Source organism: Euprymna scolopes, chromosome 15 (genome assembly GCF_053919585.1).
Source record: "Euprymna scolopes isolate OS-2025 chromosome 15, ASM5391958v1, whole genome shotgun sequence".
Lineage (NCBI taxonomy): Eukaryota > Metazoa > Mollusca > Cephalopoda > Sepiida > Sepiolidae > Euprymna > Euprymna scolopes.
Genome location: NC_136496.1, coordinates 68,366,894 through 68,376,815, shown reverse-complemented (window position 1 = coordinate 68,376,815; position 9,922 = coordinate 68,366,894).

The following is a 9,922-nucleotide window of genomic DNA, read 5'->3' as shown; positions in this document are numbered from 1 at the left end:
AGCTGTCGTACAAAGCTAAGACTCTGTAACATCATATTTGTATAGATACTCCCTCAGGCATTTGGGCTCATGGATTTTAAATGTCTGAGGGAGTGGCACTCGTTTAACAAGACGTTGCAATCATCATGTATGCATGTATGCATGTATGTGTGCTTAAAACTTTTGAAAGAGGCGACGGATTTTCACAAGATTGATATCGTTTTGAAGCTCGACCCTTCAGACGACAAATATCGAAAAATTGCCTAAAAACCTTAATTCCTTCACCCTCAACGGGGCACTTTTCTACAAAGAGGAGTCATTTTTTTCGCTGATATTTTCGAATGTCATCCTCTCTTTTTGATTAACTAGCCTTAATTTAAACCTTGCCACTTCCAGTTTGGCGATGGACACAACGGCAAAGACATGTTTTTTTTTAAATAAATCTGTCTCTATTATATATATATACAATTACTTTCTAATTATTTACTACTCTTCCTCTCCTCAAAGTGACTGGAAACATTACATTGGCCACATCTCTTTCAAACGTCATCGTCTGTGTATGTTTTTTCTACAAATACATTTAACATTAGTTTATTCGTTTTCATTTCTTAATATAATGATTGCTACCTCCTCAAAGTCTGGCCATTCCCATTGGCTGTCCACTTGCATTTCTCGGAATAAGGGAATATCAGTTTAAAGGAATACCAGTTTGCTATCTATCCTAACAGATAGACACCAAACAACATGGCGGCAGTCATCTCACAAAAAAATTCAGCTATTCCTTTCCTGCTGAATAATGAGTCCTACATTTTTGCAAGCTTCATCTATGAGAAACCAAGCCAATTTGCACAGAGCTTACACCTGATAACTTACTGCTTCACATGCGTTAATTCTGCTCATACGCTTTGTTTACCCGCATAGCGAGTGAGCTCCAAACACTTCTCCTTTTCTAACAATACTCTTATTTCTTTTTCCACTAGCAAACACACCTACACAACATATACTGTTATTAGCAATATTCTTATTTTTTAGCTAATACTACAGAGAGAACGGACTTTATGGCGTCTTACTCTTCAGAAAAACACAGAACTTAACTACTATTATTACTACTGTTATTATCATTAGTATGATTACTGTTAATACTTTTGTTTGGGGCGGGTATTACTGTTCTTATTTTTCTTACCTCCATTCTTATTCTTCTAGCTCAGGGGAAGCAGACACTGATTTTCTTAACTGTTATGTGCTTTCACCTAACTTTATAAATATTATTGTATCTTCGCTTTCTTTAGCTTGTTGGGGACTTGCATAAATCCCTTGAAATAAATAAATAAAAAGAAATACACTATCAAATAATGTAAAATAAACTTGTTTATTTTCGTTCAAAGAAAAGAAACTACTTTTTAGTATGCGCCAAGGTGGCAGTCGTTATGAAAGAAGGAAGGGAAGAAGAAAGTGAAGATTTGAGAGTGTGAGAGAAAAAGTCCTACTATGTGTTGTGACAAAGTGAGAGAAAGAGAGAGTCAAGCAATGTTCTTTGACATGCGAGAAAAGCTGTCATTTCAGCTACTGAGTTTCACTCGGCGAGCATTGCTGTTGGTGTCGGTTATCCCTCTCTCTGACAAGAGAAGTTCTCCGTGCCTTTTTTATTTCTTTAGCGGCTTCCAGAGGCTTGCAAACATAAGTTTTTTAAATCGAGCTCTGATTGGTCAAAATTCATATTTTTGACAAAAAAAACATGCTTTCTGCTACGTCAGCAATTTCTCAAGTGTCCTGCTTTTTGACCCAAGAGGTTTGATGTGAGTGAATGCTGTAATTCCTATGCAAATGAATTTATAAATATATATGCGTGTGTGTGTGTGTGTGTGTGTGTGTGTGTGTGTGTGTGTGTGTGTGTGTGTGTGTGTGTCTTAGAAAAATAAAATAAGAAACAGCACAAGCTATACAAAAGAATACAACAGTTACATTTCTTGAAATATGCTTACTTGGATGCCTACCTCTGATTTCTATGATTCTTCAATGCTTTCACCTAACACTTTTGCATACAAGTATCGTAGTGTTACTCTTCTTCTTATTATTATTATCATTTTTACTTTTTTAAAATCATTATTGCTGTTACATATTTTTTATAGCCACATACAATACCATAAAAAGTTCCTACATTGCCTAAATAATGCTACTGCTATTACTTTGATTATTATTATTATTATTATTATTTTTATTTAGTATCAGTATTGTTATGATTGTTGCTTGTGTTACTGTTGATGCTACTACATCTACTATTTATTGTTTCCATCAGTATTCGGTAAATAAGAAGCATATGCCAAACAATCCGGTGTTGGTCGTTTACAGTCACTGCCGGCTATATTTACATGCTTTATTTATTTAAGCCGATGTTTTTTTGTTTTTGGTGGTGGGAGGGTATTTTAATAGTTTAACACAAACAAAAAAGGTTTACACACACGTAATATTTGCTTTATAATAAAACACATTTCCATAAACAAACATTTTACCAGTCTGATTTTATTCCAAATGTGCTTATGTGGAATATGGATAACGATTTTTAGGACTATTATCTTTTGGACTATTAATATTAATATTATTATTATTGTTGTTATTGTTATTATTATTATATATATTGTTACATTTAATTGGAACATCATAGCACAGTATGTATTACTCAATAAAGCAGTAACAGCCTAAAATCACCAGTGCTCGCCAGTGTCATGAAGTGACAGGAATCACTTTAAAAAGCAATAACCATCATGGATGAAAATGCTCGTCATTAGATGATGGTGCCCACTAGTGGATGACAGTGCCCAACATTTGAAGACAAGGGATTTGCCTGCTAGTGCTTGCCAGTGCCATGAAGCAACAGTAACCACAGTTGATTTCATTTCAGAGCAGTTCAATAGAACCCGACATTGGTCATGATCGATAATTGCAGAGAAACCCAGTACCTACCAGTAAATCCAATTATCTGTTTTAATTTAATTTCAGAGCAATCCAATAGAGGATATTACTGTTCATGGCCGCCAATGGCCGACACTATATGCCAGGAACTGACCGTGACTGTTGTAAAGACAGTCAAAGCCCACCAGCACTAACTACCGATGATCATCATCCCCTTTAATGGAGGCCGACACTGATCACAAGTAATTGCTCCAAAACAGTACTAACCCCCAGTAATGACAATCACTGCTAGTGGCTTCTGCTAGCTGCCACTGCCAGACAATGCCAGACAGTGGAAGTCAGATGATTACATTTGGGTCATGGCCGCCAGTGCCAGTTAATTTTAGGGCTGGCAGTAGCCCCCACTAACAACCATAGCTTAATTTCTTAATTTGTTTTTGGCTGGGAGGGGGGGGAGAGATCGTTACTGAATCTGTTCTGGCTTTGTGACATACTTTTACTGGGCAACACCAGTACATGGGTCTTACTGGTAGTAAATAAAGTTCAGTTTCAGTATAAATTGTGTTCCTTATTTTTCTCTTTTTTAAATGCATTTTTAACAGTCTTTAATGCTTTTTTTTTTTTTAAAAGCTCTCATTCATTATCAATAATCTGTTCGAAACATCTTGCTTGCTTACCACATGCATGACGTCATTTTTAAGTGAATGACCCTGCTTTACGGAGGTCGGGCCTCAACACAGTTGTTGTGATGATCACCGTAATATTTCAACTGTTTTGTCCAACAACATTCTTTTGATGGTTTTGGACAACAGCCCATTTGTTATTACTCTGGTCGTTTCCTCCGTGGGGGGTCAGGTCATGAAAATTATACGTCACATGAGCTATAGCTTACAGTGGAATAAACTTGTTGCTGACTGTTGAATAATTTTGTGTGTGTGTGTGTGTGTGTGTTTTACGGCAAATTAACTCTTTCTAGATTATTTTGTGTCAAAGTACATGATTTATTTAAACGGTTGGAAGAAGGGTGAAGGTTCATACCTGATCCAACAGTATTAGTATGTAAATGAGCATGATAGATCCGATGTGGTCTTGAAGTTGGCATGGCAACTTCTCTAGTAGGCAATGGGATTCATTAAATTAACCCCACCCTCCGCCTTTCAATATTGGGAGAAAGAGAATTAAGTTAAACGAATTAATGACCCTTAAATATTGGTTGGAATATAAAAAATAAGTGCTTATTTAGAATTAAACCTATTTAAAAAAAAAAAAAAACTAAATTACAAAAAAATCTTTATGATGTACATACCTGTCACACAATGAAGATGTTATATTCTAAAAATCATATAAATTGATCAAGTATTTTTTTATATAGTAAATCATTTTTTTCTACGATTTTTAGCGATTTTAATGCGAAACTGTAGCTATTACAAGACTGATTTTGATGTTGATAGTTCGAACTGAGTTGACTTGCTTCATTATAAAATTTTATTTTCTTAGTTAAAAAATTCTTACTTGATCAATTTATGTGAATTTTTGGTATATGACATTTTTGTTCCGTGACAATACATACATCATAAAGTTTTTTAAAGACTTTTCTGTATTTCTTTTAAAATAGGCACCAAAAAAAAATATTAATGATTTTTTAAAATTTTTATTTTCTTTAAATACTTTCATATATTTTCTTTTTTCTATCAGGTTGACAAGAAAGTTCTTGCAGTTTTTAACTTTTAAATCCAGATGAACATATCTCGGCTCAAACAAAAACTGATTGATTGAAATAAGCACCATGAGAATCAACAACACACTTTTGCCAAAGCAAATCAAGTGTATTTATGTCAGTAATGTCAAACTTTTGCGTTCAGGTGGCAACGAAGTCGCTGAAGGCGTTTTTGATATTGCTTAGGTTTTTGAAGCATTTCTCACGCAGAAATTTGTTGAGATGCTTAAAAAAGTGGTAGTCAGTAGGTGAGAGGTATGGAGAGTATGGCGGATGAGGTAGAGTTTTGTAACCCAATTCGTTCAACTTCTGTAAGGTCGGTTTAGCAAAGTGTGATCGTGGAAGAGAATTGGGCCTTTTCTGTTGATTTATGCTGGGTGTTGTTGTTGAAGTTTCTGATGCATTTCATCCATTTATTGACACTACTGTCGTAAATGTTTTGCCTGCATTAAAAAATGTGTAATGGATGAGACCAGTCGCAAATCACTAAACAGTCAGAACGACCTTCTTTTGGTGCAACTCTGGCTTTAAAAAGTGTCGTGGAGCTTTGTCAGAGTCTAACTACTGAGCCAAGTGTCGCTGATTGTCATAAAGCACAAGTCACAACCCAATCGAGAAACGGGTCATTCTTGTTGCGTAGAAGAAAGAAGATGATACCTTGCACTTCTTTTGGTTGTCGCTCAATTCGTGAGGCACCCATTTATCAAGTCTTTTTGTCTTTCCAATCTCTCTCAAGTAGTTGAAAATCGCAATATACATTATTCTAAATCAGAAGCAAGTTTTTGAACAGTTGTGCGTAGATTGGCTTCAACTGAGGCTCTTAATTGATCGTTGTCAACATACGCTCATTATCTTCAAGACTCTCGTCGCCGCCACAAAATTTCTTAAGCCAGCATTGTGCTGTGAGTTCAGTAGTAGTTCCTGGGCCAAATGCTTCGTTAATATCGCAAGCTGTTTCAGCAACTTTTCGGCCTAGCTTGAATTGAAATAAGAAAATTGTGCGAATTTGCTTTTTTGCCATCTTCGTAATCAATGTTTTGAAAAGAAAACATAATTGTTTTAAAACGATTGTATTTAAATGATTAGATAAAGCGAAAAATGCTGTTTAAAATGATATATAAAGTAAAGGTATTATAACGAAAACTTATTTGAAAATACATCATTTGAAATCAAAATTAAAAATTCTGCAAGAACTTTCTTGTCAACCTAATATTACTGAATGTATTGATTCTATTCACACACCACAAAGGAATGAATATTTAACTGTATGCTCCCAAAAGTATACAGTGATGTATGCATAAGTTTATCTTTTTTTTAAAAAAAAAGAGAATTATCTACAATGAATCGCAGAAAATTTTAGAGTAAGGATTAGGATAAAAGACAAAAGAAGAAGAAGAAGAAGAAGAAGAAGAAGAAGAAGAAGAAGAAGAAGAAAAAAAAGAGAATTTGAACAGATTTATGAAACTGATATAGTGGAAGATCCTGATACCCCCTGAGAGTGAATTACTCTGTCTATAAAAGACACTAGAACGTGGTAATCAATGGGAGAGAGAGTAAGCTTATCTTGATACTATGGCATTCAAGATATGTTCCTTCTGCGCATAATCTATGATATGAAGGGCAATTGTTTGGTGTGTATGTGTGTTTGTATGTCCAGTTAAAAACGATAAAACAAATATCCACAAAGTTGGTATTATCTTTTGGTATTCTTGATTTGGATGAATAATATCTAATATTTAAAAAAAAAAAATTCTCTATGGTGCTTTTTGTCAGGGAGGTGGGAGGTTCAGTGCTATTAGGTACTAATTTGGAAAGAAACTGTTGACTCATTACTAGAAGCATCTATTATATAAAGGTGAGTTGCCTCTGTGTATGTGTGTGTCCGTCTAGAGGGGAACGGGCGGGGCAAAGGAAAAAGAGGAACTGGAGAGAGAGAGAAGAATAAAATAGGAGAGTAGGAAAGAAAGATAGAGAGATGGATAGAGAGAGAGGTAGAGAAATATAAGATTTAATAGAAATACACTGCACTTTTGCCCCAGGCATCGCTGGGTAGTTTCTGGTCACGTTTTCTAAGAATATAAAATAATTATCCTATCTATAGAATTCCATTTGACATTAAATAACCCTTAAATGGCTGATATAGCACACCAAACCCAACACAAATTTTTAATCTTTTGATATATGATGAAAAAAATATTAATAGACACAAAAATAGTATTAATGAATACATTGAAGCATCCCTTAAATTTTATACTATTACAAAATGTTAAATGTGTTAGCCTCAGACTGATGCTGAAGGTAACGCAAACGTTTTTCATTTTTTACTTTTTTTGATTTTATGAGGAATGATCAATCCTAAATATTAGGGTTGAGACAATTAATTGGAAAAATCAGAACTTTTGGAGGTATTGAAATCGAAAAAACTGATGCCTAGTTTTCGTTGTTAACAAATGATTTTTTTTTGTGTGTGTGTGCGTGTGTAAAACTTAATTTTTCGTTGCTAATGACAAAATGATGAATATTTATTGATTTTAAACTGTTAGTAAAATTAAAATCTATATTTTACTACCACCTTTCCTCTCAAGTTTATTTTTACACTTGCGAAAAATATATACATATATTACATGAGTTTCTACGGTATCTGAAAATAAAACAATAAAAAACAGTAAATATTTAGAGGTTTTAAAAGAATCGGAATTGTAATCGGTAATTTTGTATCGGAATTGAGAATTTAGAACAAAATCTGTAATTGTATTAGATTCATGAAAAACATTGGAATCGTCTCATCACTACTAAATATCTGTTCTTCAAAGTAGTTAAAAAAAAGATTTGGAATGACTAGAAGTGGATGATGTACTCTCCCTTCCATGTCCTATGTAATCTATAATATAAATCTCACCTGTTTTTTTTTTTTTTTTTGTTGTTGTTTTTCATTTTCTTCCTTTGAAGATTGTAATGCTGGGTATGGGACAGCTAACCCAGCTGCCAACATTGCCCCGCTTTTAATTGAAACCAACCGAGAGCTCTTTTCAGTATCCTCGCCGTTCCCTTCAGTGCAATTGTCTGGATCTCTTTTGCACTTGGTTCACCAGGAATATTGATTAGGTTGGACTTCAGGTTCTTCTTCATAAGCTCTGTGGCACCTATGATAACTGATGTTTGTATGTCTGCCTAAAACTTTCAACATTGGTATCATTTTGAAGCTGACACTTCGGACGACAAATATCGAAAAATTGGTCAAAAATATTAATGCCTTCACCCTCAACTGGGCACTTTTCTACAAGGAGGGGTCGCTTTTTTTGCCGATATTTTCGAAAGTCATCCCCTCTTTTCGATTGACTAGCCTTAATTTAAACCTTCACTACTTCCGGTTGGGTGATGGGCGCAACAGCAAAGACGTCAGGGTTTTTTTTTTTTTTCACATTCTTTTCCTCCTTCGCAATACAGGTTCGAGCCTGCCTGCCTACTACCATTTTTTTTTTTTTTTTTTGCTCAACACACACCTCCAAACACCCGGGCAACTCCGGGCACTCAGGCTAGTCTGTACTCAAAAACACTTTCTGTTACTTGGATGACATATTGAATGCTGGTGGTTGTAAATATGTCGGATTTCATATGGAAGCTTAAATAAAGGAACTAATCCGATTACTGGAACCATTTTCATTGGTTGATGCTGAGCGTCCATGTCACTGTGATACTATCGGCATTCCTTCTTCTCAAGCATTGGCATATGGGGGAAGAAAGAGAAAAAGAAGTATGACAAAAGGAACAGGAAATGGGTTTGTCGACAAAACAATGGAGAGAAAGTTGTTTACCAAGGTAGAAAAAGGAAGTTGAATGGGATTGTTAGAGTGTGGCAAACCAAAAACACGGTAGATATATTTAGAGTTAGTTGTGGGCGATTTTGGGTATAGCTGTGAATTTTGTGACAGGAACGGTTGGGAACAGTCTTGAGTTTGCGACGGTTAATGACGGAGCTGAGGAGAGTTGCCAGTTGGACACAGTTGAAGGTAGAGCATGGCTCAGAGAAGATGAGGAAAGGAATTGATCAACCAACTGATGAACACAGCCTTGACAGTAGATATAAATGTGCACCTTAGCGTGTAGAAGGTTGATGGTGTCACACACCCAGAGTGCAACTGATATTTGCAGAATGTGTCAGCGTTTGTATTTTGTTTTATTTCATTTTTTATATTTGTGAACCTGTGCTGGCCCCTTTGGCAGCTGCCAATGTGAGAGACTATGATACTGCCAGTAGAGAAGACGAAGAAGAAGACCATGGAAACATCGTTGAGGTCAATGATTGGCAAGTGGGGGTGCAATGTGGTTTCACAGTCAGGTCTTTTTCTCTCAGTTTGCAATTTAATCTGCAATTTTTATGTGGTGTGGAGTACAACATTATATTCGAGAGGGAAGCATCCTTCTTTAAAAACAAAATGCTTGGGCTCTAGAGGTGTGAGCTGTAGTAAAACAAGTTCATTACTGAAAATTGACCTCGAAACATCTACAAGATGAATTTTACAATATACAAGCATTTTTAAGCAAAAAAAAAAAAAAAAAAAAAAAAAAAAAAGAAAACTCTGATACACTAATTTTAAGAAAACAAATGACTTTTATTTCGGTTTTTTTTTAGTTAGTTAGAGTCAAGTATACTTTCAACTTACAATATTGTTCAGAAAAGTTAAATAAAATTATTCAAAAAGGCTTTTAAAAAATAATTAAAAGAAAAGAAAAAAAAGTTTAATATATTTTTCTTTCCACTGTGTTGGAATCCAGCAACAAAAAATTTATTAATATATCTAAATCAGAAAAAAAAAAAAAAAAAAAAAAAAAACACGATTTCGGCATTTTTTTCTTTAAAACAGAAATAAAATGAAAATAAAATATTTATTCACCTCTTTTGATGATTGTATGCATATCATTGAAATAAAAAAAAAATACAAATATTTTTTATTCACATAAAAATAAAATTTTATTGGAAAAAAAAAAAGAAAAGATTATGCAGATATTTACAAGGAAGAAAATCAGACACGATTGTGTCTCCCCTCAATGTTCACAAATAAAAAAGCTAAGAAAGAAATAATATAAATACTCTTACTTGAAATTATTAAAATCCCTTTAAGAATTGAAGTAAAAAAAAAAGAAAAAAAAAAGAAAGAAAGTTAATGTTTATGTTAATGGATGAGTTGTTTTTGTTTTAATTTTTGAAACATAAAAAATAATAAATAAATGTGTGATTCGCTCATATCGGAAGTGTTTGTACTTGTCAAATATATTCATCAACACATTTTTATATCTGGCAAATAACCTACTCAG